Genomic DNA, 10,899 nt, shown 5'->3' with positions numbered 1-10,899 from the left:
ATTTGTTGTCTGACGAATGCCATAAGTTTATTAAAGATTATAGGCCCGAGAGTGAGAAAGAGTAGAAGAGTGAGTAAAGGACCAAGAAATGGCAGGAGATAGGGGAGAAGTTTATCGAGTCCAGTCTATAGTGGATTGGCGGCTAGGCTTTTTTTGCGCTTTTTTAGTTCTTCTTGCAAAGTTTTTATTTTATCTTTGACGATTCCGGATTTGTTGGCGTAAAAACAGCACTTTTTTGGTAAAGCCAAACATATCCCTCCCTGTTCTGCTGTTAACAAATCTAGACCTCTTTTATTCTGGAGAACTACTTTAGCTAACGAGTCTATTTGGTCTTGTAAATTTTGTATAGTATTGGATAAGGTCTGTACATCTGAAATTAATTGATTGGATAATTTAGTATATTGGGTTAGTGAGACTCCTAGGCCTGTGGCTCCTGTAGTAAAAGCAGTGGTGATTCCTAGTCCAGCCAACAAGGGAATAAATTGTATGGCTCGTTTCAGTCTATAAATAAAATGTTCAACAGCGGGGATGGGGATAGGTTCATCTCCAGGGATGATATCAATGTCAGGGAGAAGAGTGGCCAGAACATAAAGCCCTGTCCAATTTGTAGGTAGATAAGTATATGCCATGTTGTTTTCACAAACGAAAACCGAGCCATTTACAGCACACAAAGGGTTGGTGGTATTGATTATGGAGGTATAGTTGGCAAACACAACATAGCCTAAATCAATTTCTTTAGTGTTATTATATGATGGTGAAAAGAGGCAAGAGGAATTAGAAAACGTCATTGGTTGAACTAAGAGGAGGGGGGTAATAGAACAGGAATTATTTACTAAGGATTTATTTGAGTAATTGACATAGGACAATGAAAGGTTAGGTATAGCTAGAGGAATAGGGGGGCCCATTTTAAGACAAAGCCAACAATCGTGGGCCAAGCTTGTATTGGACATTTGAAGTAAATTGTAAGTAGCATTGAGGATATCGAAGGTTTGAGCATCGAGCCTAAAATTATCTCTAACTTCAGGCAGGGCAAAAGGGTGATATCGAAGTTTAGGATATAGGGCTTTATGAATTTTTTCTAATTTTTTTTGAACAGTTTTAATTCTAGCAGTATCTAATGGACCCCCTCCATCAGAGATATGGACGGGGGCGGTAGTGCTCCAACAAACAGGCTTTCCTTTTTGGCCATTACAAGGAGATTGTACAAGTTTATTAGTGGATCCCAATACTTGTATGTCATTGGTACCTCCAGTTTGTTCTTTTAGTAATGTGGCCGTATAATATGTTCTATTGCCTGATTTGCATTGTTGATAGGAGGTATAACAGGAACTATGTACGGAAGATTGGAAAGAGCTACAAGGGCATTCTAGGAGCGGCCCGCTAGGGGAGGTGTCTTTTGGGGTCGACTTATATTTCTATAGCTGATTTGGCATTAAGTAAGCTGTCTTGCCCGAGCAAGTTACTTGGGAGATTCTATCTGACGGAGGTTCAGATACTTGTTTTCCACTGCAGTCACAAGGCTGGCCGTGTTGTTTTTGTATTAGTTCAATTGCTTTATGAGGGTCATCAAAACCTGCATAGACTGTCACTATGTTATATAAAGCGATTATTTTCTAAAGGAATTTCATGTTAGGCTTCATTTTCTGAAAAACAAGAAGGAAAGAACTTCTCAGGGAGATTTATCTTGCCTGGACTGACAATGGTTATGATTTATTTGTCTTACCAATCTTTCAGGCAGCCATCTGGCTGCATCATTTTTTTGTGAGAAGATGCATACTGAGCCTTTTCCCCAAATTAAAACTGGATCGGGGCCATGCCATGAATTATTAAGTGGATCTTTCCATTTTACCATTGCAAACTGTTTTTGAGATTCAGGATGCCAGAAACGGTCGGCAGCCGATTTTCCATGACTGTCCAAATTTAAAAAATTAAGGATAAACAGGGCATGATTGAGTGTGTTTCTGGGGGTACCCTTCACGGGGTACCAGCTCCCCCCTTTTAATTTTGTGATAACAGTTTTTAATGACAGATGAGCTCTTTTTACTATGTTTTGTCCTTGGGGATTGTAGGGAATGTCTGTGGTATGTTTAATTTGTAGGGTATTACAAAATCGTAAGAAGGTTTTGGCTGTATAACCGGGGCCATTGTCTGTTTTGATTTGTTTGGGTATTCCTAGAATAGAAAAGCAGTGTAATAAATGAGCTATGACATGTTTGGTGGCCTCTTCTGTTTGGAGAGTTGCACTGATAAATTCACTATAGGTGTCTATGCATACATGGATATATTTTAATTGACTGAATTCTAAGTGGTGAGTAATGTCCATTTGTCAAATTTTGTTGGGGATGAGTCCTCGGGGGTTAACTTCTAGATGGGGAACAGGTAAATGTGTTATGTAGTTGGCGCATTGTTTAACTATTTGTCGAGCTTGTTTTCTGGTTAAGTTTAAACATAAGTCTTAAGGTTTGGGCGTTTAAATGATGTAAGGCATGTGCTTTTCGCGCTTGTTGTAAATTGTTTGTAGTGACTATGGCTATGGTTTTTGTTGTCGTGTCGGCTGTTGCGTTATTTTGTGTTAAAGGTCCTGGTAATCCTGAATGTGCTCTAATATGCCCAAGAAAAAAGGGAGTAGTCCTTTTTTGAATAAGTTGTTGACATTGTAAAAATAGGTTAGCTGTGTCTGAAATATGTTTAATTTGAGGCACGGTCTCTAAGAGGGGTATTGAATGAGCCAGGTAGGCGCTGTTTGTATACATGTTAAGTGGCTGACAAGGAAAAGCTGATAGTGTTGTAATTATAGCTTGTAATTTGACTAGCTGAGCTGATGTATAAGTGGTCTGGAATTTAACAACTACATTATTGTAGGTGTAAATGGTAAGTCTTGTGGAAGATTCATCAGTGAAAATTAGTAATGCGTCATTGAGAGGTTTTTTACTGGTAATATGGGGAAATACAAACGCATGAAGTTTGCAAAATTGAATGAGTTTGTTAGGTGGGTAATGGTTGTCAATTGCGCCAGTGTAAGAAGCGTAAGCAATTGGCCAGGCTTTCGTATTTTGTAACAGCCAATGAATGTGTGATTGAGTGTAGGGCTGTACAATGGTAGAGGGTTTTATTCTAAAGTATTTTCTATTGTTTTCTCTTCTCAAGATAATTAGATTAGCTATGGCATTATAATAAGGCAACAAAACCTTTTTAGGGGAGGAGGGCAGGTGTACCCACATAATGGGATTGTTTTGCCAAAATAGGTCAGTAGGGGTTATTGTTGTGTTAAAAATAAGGAATATTAATGGCTGAGAATAATCAATATTGGTAATAAATTGTGTTGCAATGGCATGTTTTATCTGTTGGAGTGCCATTAATGCTTCTTTAGTAATGGACCTGGGAGATTTTGGATTAGAGTCTCCTTTTAATATATCGAAAAGAGGTTTTAACTCTCCTGTAGTGAGTTTTAAGTACGGTCGAAGCCAATTTATGTCTCTCAGTAATTTTTGGAAATCATTTAAAGTTTTTAAATGATCACGACGTATAACGGCCTTTTGATTAATGATTTTAGGTCCATTAATTTGGAAACTAAGATAGGTGTATGGATTTTGTAATTGTATTTTTTCTGGGGCTATTTGTAGTCTAGTTGTTGTTAACTCTTGTTTGAGTTGGGCGAAGCACTGTAAGACTTGTTCGCCAATTTTTCTTGCTATTAAAATATTATCCATATAATGTATAATATACATTTGTGCCCATGTTTTTCTGACTGGCTCTATAGCGGCAGCTACATATTTTTGACACAAGGTAGGACTATTGGTCATACCCTGAGGTAAGACTTTCTATTGATAGTGCTTCATTGGTTGTTTAAAATTTGTAGATGGAAGACTAAAGGCAAATCTTTTTTGGTCAGCAGGATGAAGGGGAATTGTAAAAAAGCAATCTTTAAGGTCAATAATGATTTTAAAATATTTTTGAGGAATCGCAACCGGTGAAGGCAATCTTGGTTGTAAGGCACCCATAAGGATCATAGTGATATTTACTGCTCTTAAATCTTGTAAGAGTCTTTATTTGCTAGACTTTTTCTTAATGACAAAAATAGGTGTATTCTAAGGGGAACTACTTTCCTCAATATGTTTTGTTGCTAGTTGTTCCTGCACTAACTGTTGGGCAGCACTTAGTTTATCATTGAGTAAAGGCCACTGATTAACCTAAACGGGTTTATCTGACTTTCAAGTAATGGGGTCAGCGCACCTTTGGGGTGCAGGTATGTCAGTGGCCTGAGCTAAAAATTTCCAAACTCTTTTTTATCAAGTTGTCTTGAAACCAGTATAGGCTGTGGGATACCGTTTTCTCCTTTTTCAAGACCTTTACCAGGGGTGTATCTTTGAGTTAACATTTGTGCAGTAACTATATCATTTGGACTATATATTATAATTTTCATTTGAGAGAGCAGATTTCGCCCCCAAAGATTAACGGGTAGGTAAGGGATGACAAATGGCTTAATGAGGCCTGAATTGTTTTCTTTATTTGTCTATGTTAGATATTTAGAACTTTGTTTAGGATTATTGCTTTGTCTAATTTTTCTTAAGTGAGTTAAAGTTTCTGTAGTAGGCCAATGAGAGGGCCAATCTTCTTGTTTAATGATTGTTACATCAGCCCCTGTGTCTGTTAGTCTAGTGAATGCCTTCCCGTCTAACTATAAGGTTAGAGAGGGTTTTTGATTTGTAATTGGTTGCACCCAATATATATCTGATGATCTGAAACCTTTTGTATTTCTATTAGAGTATTGGATATTATTATCTGTTTTAACTAAAGGTAACAGGATTAACTGAGCTATTCTAGCTCCTTGAGGGACAGTAATAATACTATCAATAGCTCTGGCCATAATTTTAATTTTTTCTTTATAATCATTATTGATAACTCCAGGGAGGACTTGTAAGCCTCTCATGGTGACACTACTTTTTCCTAAAAGTAGCCTAAAAGTGTTAGGTGTTAAGGGTCCATATATTCCGGTATTTAAGGTTTGCGGTTTCATTTCAGGTGTTAGGATTGTGTGGGAGGTGGAACTGAGGTCCAATCCTGTACTTCCTGGGGTTGCTCTACTAAGTTTTGAAATGGATTGTTGCTGCTGGCTGGAACAAAGCTGACTGCCCCATATGCTTGTTTCGGGGCCTGAGGCTGGCCCCTTATTTTGTTTCTCTGCCTGGAGGGTAAAGGATTTCCTTGACTGTTAGTTTTAGATTTACATTCATTTGCCCAGTGCCTTTTTCTTTTACACCTTGGGCAAAGGCCTGGGATTTTTGTTTCTGGACTTTTATTTTGGTCTTCATGGCAATTTTTTGCAAAGTGTCCCCTTTTATCGTATCTAAAACATTTCTTTTTATCTTTATTTTTGTTAATGAGGAAGTCTCTTACTGTTTGGCCGCTAAAAGCGGCGGCCATTGCTAGGCCTTGTTGATATGAGGGCCCAATATCTGAACAAAGGCGAATGTATCCTGTTAAATCTGTTTTCTTTTGATAAGGTCTGATTGCCGCTTGGCAGGCGGGGTTAGCATTTTCATAAGCTAACTGTTTAACATAATTTACACCCGTTTTTGCATTTTCAAAGATTCTACCTGCCGTGGTCATAAGCCTATGCACAAAGTCTGAAAATGGCTCATCGGGTCCTTGTTTAACTGCAGTGAGCGAGGCCCCTGGATCTCCTTTAACGGGAAGTTTTCTCCAGGCCTTTGTAGTAGCAGCCTGGATTTGTGAGAACAGTCCAGGGTCATATTGCATTTGGGCCTGAGTGTCTGCATAATTACCTGAACTAGTTAACATATCAAAATCTCAACTATTTCCTGCCTGTTGATTTTTTTTAGCTGTATCTTTACAATTTTTAAAGAACTTTGACTTCTAAATTAAGTGGTCTCCCCTAGAAAGAACTGCCCTGACTAAGGTATTTCAGTCTGTAGGAGTGAGCCAATTCTCAGCTACAGATTCCACTATAGCAAGAGTATATGGAGCAGTAGCCCTATACTGAGAGGCAGCAGTCTTTAACTCTTTTATAATAGTAAAATCAAATCCAGTATGATGCCTCTAAGCTTGCCCCTGTTTATCTATGGTTTTAGTGACTGGAAAAACGTCTTTGGGGGAGGAGTCTTTTTTATGTTGGCTAGCAACTAACCTCCCTCTTGGAACATGTTGTCCAGGCCGCTGAAGTGGGCGCAAGGAACCTTCTATCGTGTCTGAGTTAGGTATTTTTTCATTTCTTGTTTTTAGCTTTTGGAGCCTAATTATCAGTGATTGATGTAGCTTTTCAAGTTTAATTTGTTTTTCTAGTTGAGCAATTTTTTGCTTTAATTCTTCTTTGGGATCTATTGCTGCCATAACAATGGGCGCAGAAGCCTCATTACGTGTCTTATTATATGGGGGTGGGTATGAAGTAAAGGGAGGCAAATCAGGGTTGTGATATTTAGCCGCCTCTTCCTCTAAATCATCCCAATTTATATCTGATTGATTAGGCTTATTAATTTCTTTTTCTTTTTGAAGCATCTGTAAAATTGGGTATTTTTTTGGTTTGCTTTTGTGTGGCATTTCTTTATCTGTTATAGAAGGAGACTTGATTTCTTCATGATCACCTTCGAGGGAAATGAGATCTTTCTCTGCATCTTGTGGAGGCTTTGTGAGGTTAGAGCGGGAGCTAACCTTTAAAATATGCTCTGTCTGAGTGACCGCAGCCATAACTTGCGGATCGGCCTCTTTCTTATCTATTAAATCTCTAATGAGGTTCTAATAAGAGAAGGCGGTCACAGGAATTTTTTCTGGCCCAAAGGTATTATAATAGTCCTGAAAACAATCCCCTACTTTACGCTATCTTTTAATATCAATAGTTCTTTCCTGTGGGAACCAAGGGCAAGTGTCTTTTACAAAATCAAAAAATTTAAACAAATCATTACCTTTAACCTTTACTCCTCGTATCTTTAAAGCCTCTTTTAATTGTCTTACATATATTTGATGTTGGCTTAATTCTTGTCCCATTTCGGACGCGTCACTTACCTTCGATTCTGACGCGGCAGGTTCCCGCGGTGATCGGAAGAGTTTGACTCCTTTTTGTTAACGGTCGACCGTCCTTTGGCGTCCTCTTCCTCACGGAGTCTCTCGTTTTCGAGCCCCACGTTGGGCGCCACGTATCCCAGCCCGCGGGATCGTCAAGGCAGGACCTGGAGGAGGGGGTGGGAATTTGGGGAACAAGAGACACAAGAAATGGAGACAAGACAGTGCTCTGATCAAGTCTCGTTTAATGGCGGTAATGCAATGCCTTATATACATTTGGAGGGGAAGGGGTTGGGCTAAGGCGGAAATGACCTCATTGTGGAGGGCGTGGCCAGGTAGGTTTCGGTTTCTCCGGTCGGACGTCATGTTGCGCTTGCGCTATTAAGTAACAATTTTTCCTGGGCGTGAGAAAAGTGAGTGAAGAAGAAGCAGGAAGAACGCCATCTTTTAATGGCGGTATTAATATAGGGAAGAAGGTAAATCCAGGGAGGAGGTGTGAGGTGGAAATGAACACAGCTCAGGCGTTTTAATCCTCAATTACCATTCGCCATGGCCGGGGCGTGCAGCTCCGGACAAAATATAGTGCAGTATTTAAACCACATGCTTGTCAGCTGGTCACTAAGTGTCCTGGTGGCTCGGGCCGGAGCCAGTGCTTGTGAAGGGATCGCGTCATAGCCAGCTTCCCCTCTGGGCCCCACGGGCCTTTGCAGCCAGACTCCTTTTCCCGTGAGACGGCCCGGCCTGATTGAAAGCCAAGAGCGCTGGAGTTGAGTTTGAGGGGAAGATGGCAGAGAGAGGAGCCTGTGGTTCCATGGACAGTCAGAGACTGTGGCCTGGGGGCAGCGTCTTTCAACTCTCACCTCTGCAGCTCAGGGGCCTGGAGAGACCCCAACGAACCTGCAGGGCCTCCGTGTCCCTAAGTGTGCTGTGTAAATGCCCCATCTCACGGGGGTAGGGACAGCCACAGAGGCCTTCCGCTGACCGTAGCTGATGGGCTGGCCATTGCTCCCGTCCGGGTCCGAGCACGGTTCCCACGTTTGAGCCTGGAAGAGGCTCCATCCGGCATATTGTGTTTTGGCTGCAGCTGGATCTTGGCTTGACTGTTGAGATCTGCCAAACACGAACATCCGCTTAGCGGTCATTTCTAAGAAAGGTCAAGGCTAGAGGCAGCATGTCGGGAGTTCGCGCATCAGGGTGGGAGGGGCCCCAGGGTGCAGCATGTGAGTGCCTGCTCCTACGTGGACTCCAGGGAGGGTGGCCTTCTGCCTGGCCCGGTGGCGCCGGCCCCAGCAGTGCCCGTGTCTCCCCTCAGCACAGGAGCCTCGCCAGGCCTCCCCACGATGTCCGCCACACTGTCCGTCTCAGGCAGGGCTGGGGTGACTGTCGACTCAGATGTGGCCTCAGGCCCAGAGAAGCACTGTCTGCCAGGATCTCCACGTTGGTCCCATCGGGGCTCCGAGCTCCAGGTCAGGAACCCGTGTGCAGAGCACAGCCCTGGGGCCTTCACAGTCTTGGGGGCGAGGGTGCAAGGTCTGGGGTGGGGCTGGGCCTAGGACGCAGCGAGTAGTGGAGGTCTGTGGCTCAGTTTGCCCTCTTTGGAGTCAGCAGCAGAAGGGACTCCCTCTGCAGGAGAGACAGGTGTGTCCTGAGCTCTGTTACTGCCACCCGCCGAGACAGCACCTGTGACTGTATTTTCTTCTAACTTCCAAATGGTCGTATAAAAAAACACGTGTTCATAAAAGCGTGTGAAACACACACACACAGCTTGGTGAAGTGAGCAGTGTGGGGCCCACAGCCCAGTGAAGTAGACACTGTCAGGGCCCTGGCCGCCGCAGCGCACCCGGCTCATCGTCCTCTTCCCTGGAGCGGAGCGCACTTCTTGACTTGGACACAGTTGGGTTGTGCTGTTTGAACTTCATAGAAGTGAAATGACACTGTGTTTACTTGTGTGTGTGTGGCTGATGGGGGGCGGGGATTCTGGTTCCTTTTTTTCCCATTATCCTGAGAGCCTTAAGGTATCTGGTTCTTGTATTCAGTGTGTTGGTGAGACTCAGCCCTGTCATCTAGCAGAAGTGTGTTCCTTTTCATTGCTGTATAGTATTCCATTGCATGACGGTCCTGTGCTCTGATTTTAATGCACTTTATTGTGGGGGATATTTGAGTTGCTTCCTTTCTGGGTAAGAACACCCACTTGGAAATAACTGTGGTGAACACTCGTGTGTGTGGGCGGGGGAGGAACGGCTCTGGGCATACCCAATGGATCTTAACGATGTGTGCTGTCCAAGTATAGAGATGATTCCAAAGTGGTTGGACTGTTTCTTTCTCCCGGCTGGGTGGAAGCAGAACACTGGTGGATTGCTGAGACTTGGTGCTCGGTCTTTTTAATTATGGACAGCCTGGCTGGCGTTTCGTGATGTCTAATTGCAGAGTAGCGTGTCTTATTGTATGATGGGCTCTTTTGTATGTGGGAGACCGTGGTGTTGGAGGGAGGCAGTTACACACACAAAAAGCCCAGATGCCCAGTGTTAGTTCCATGGGTGTGGCTGGTCATGGTGCGCACTCACGAAGGACGTAGGTGACGCCCTCCACTCCGCAGAGCTAGTCCCCACAGGGGTGCCCGTTCTGACTCCCACCGCCGCAGCTCCCTGCCTCCTGCCTGCCATGGGTTCCACGTGCGTGGTGTTGGGCAGTGTGCCTCTGTGCATGCGTCTGCTTACGTTCACTCAGCATCTGAGATTCACCCAGGCTTTTGCGTGGATCAGTGACTAACTCCTGATTGCTGCGTGGCGGCCTGTTGTGTGGGTGTGTGCAGTGTGTGTAGCCAGTCCCTACTCAGGAGCGTTTGCGTTTCCAGTGTGGGTTGCAGTCAGGATCCATTTCTCCCTTACCTTTCAGCATTATTTGCTGCATAGGCTTTTTTTTTTCCTAATTTGGTGCCTTTGTCAGAAATCAGCTGACCTACCGGTTTGGATCTGTTTGTCCTTATGCTATTGCCATTGCCACACTTCAGACAAGGTCTTGCTCTGGCATTCAGGCTGGAGTGCGGTAGCGCGATCTCAGCTCACTGTACCCTCGACCTCCCACGCTCAAGAAATCCTCCCGCCTCGGTCTCCTGAGTCGCTGGGACCACAAGCGAGCACCACCATGCCCGGCTGATTTTATTTGCTTAATTATTTTTTTTGGCAGAGATGGGGTTTCACTATGTTCCCCAGGCAGATCTTGATCTGGGCTCAAGTGAACCTCCCGTCTCAGCCTCCCAAACTGCTGGGATTACAGGTTGTGGGTGTGAGCCACGGTGCCCGGCCGCCACACTGTCCTGGCTACAGTTGGGTTTGTAATAAACCCTGAATCAAGGTGATGTGCATTTTCCAACTCCTCCTTTTAAAGATTCTCATGGCTGTTTATGTCCTTGGTGTTTCCGTATACATTTTACAATCAGCCTTTCCATTTCTACCAAAAAAGGCAGCCTGGAATTTCAATAGTGATTCCCTTGAAGGCGTTTTTGAAAAGCTTTTCTGAATGTCTTGAATACACGTGGGGAAGAATCGGCATCTTAACAGTCTCCAGTCTCCACGCGTTGACTGCCATGTATGACTCCAATCGGCATTTTAACAGTCTCCGGTGTCCACATGTTGACTGCCGTGTGTGACTCCAATTAGCATCTTAACCGTCTCCAGTCTCCACGCGTTGACTGCCCTGTGTGACTCCAGGCACTGAGTTCATCTTCAACTTCTCCCAACAATGGACCGGAGTCTTCTGTGCATGCATCTGACACGTTTTCCTTTAGATCTAGTCCTAGGTGTTCAATATGCTATTGAGGACTGCGTATTTTTATTTCATTTCTCACTTGTGTGTGGTGCTTTAATCCTGTGCCCTAAACTC

Source organism: Macaca mulatta, chromosome 5 (assembly GCF_049350105.2).
Source record: "Macaca mulatta isolate MMU2019108-1 chromosome 5, T2T-MMU8v2.0, whole genome shotgun sequence".
Lineage (NCBI taxonomy): Eukaryota > Metazoa > Chordata > Mammalia > Primates > Cercopithecidae > Macaca > Macaca mulatta.
This window is presented reverse-complemented; position numbering follows the sequence as displayed.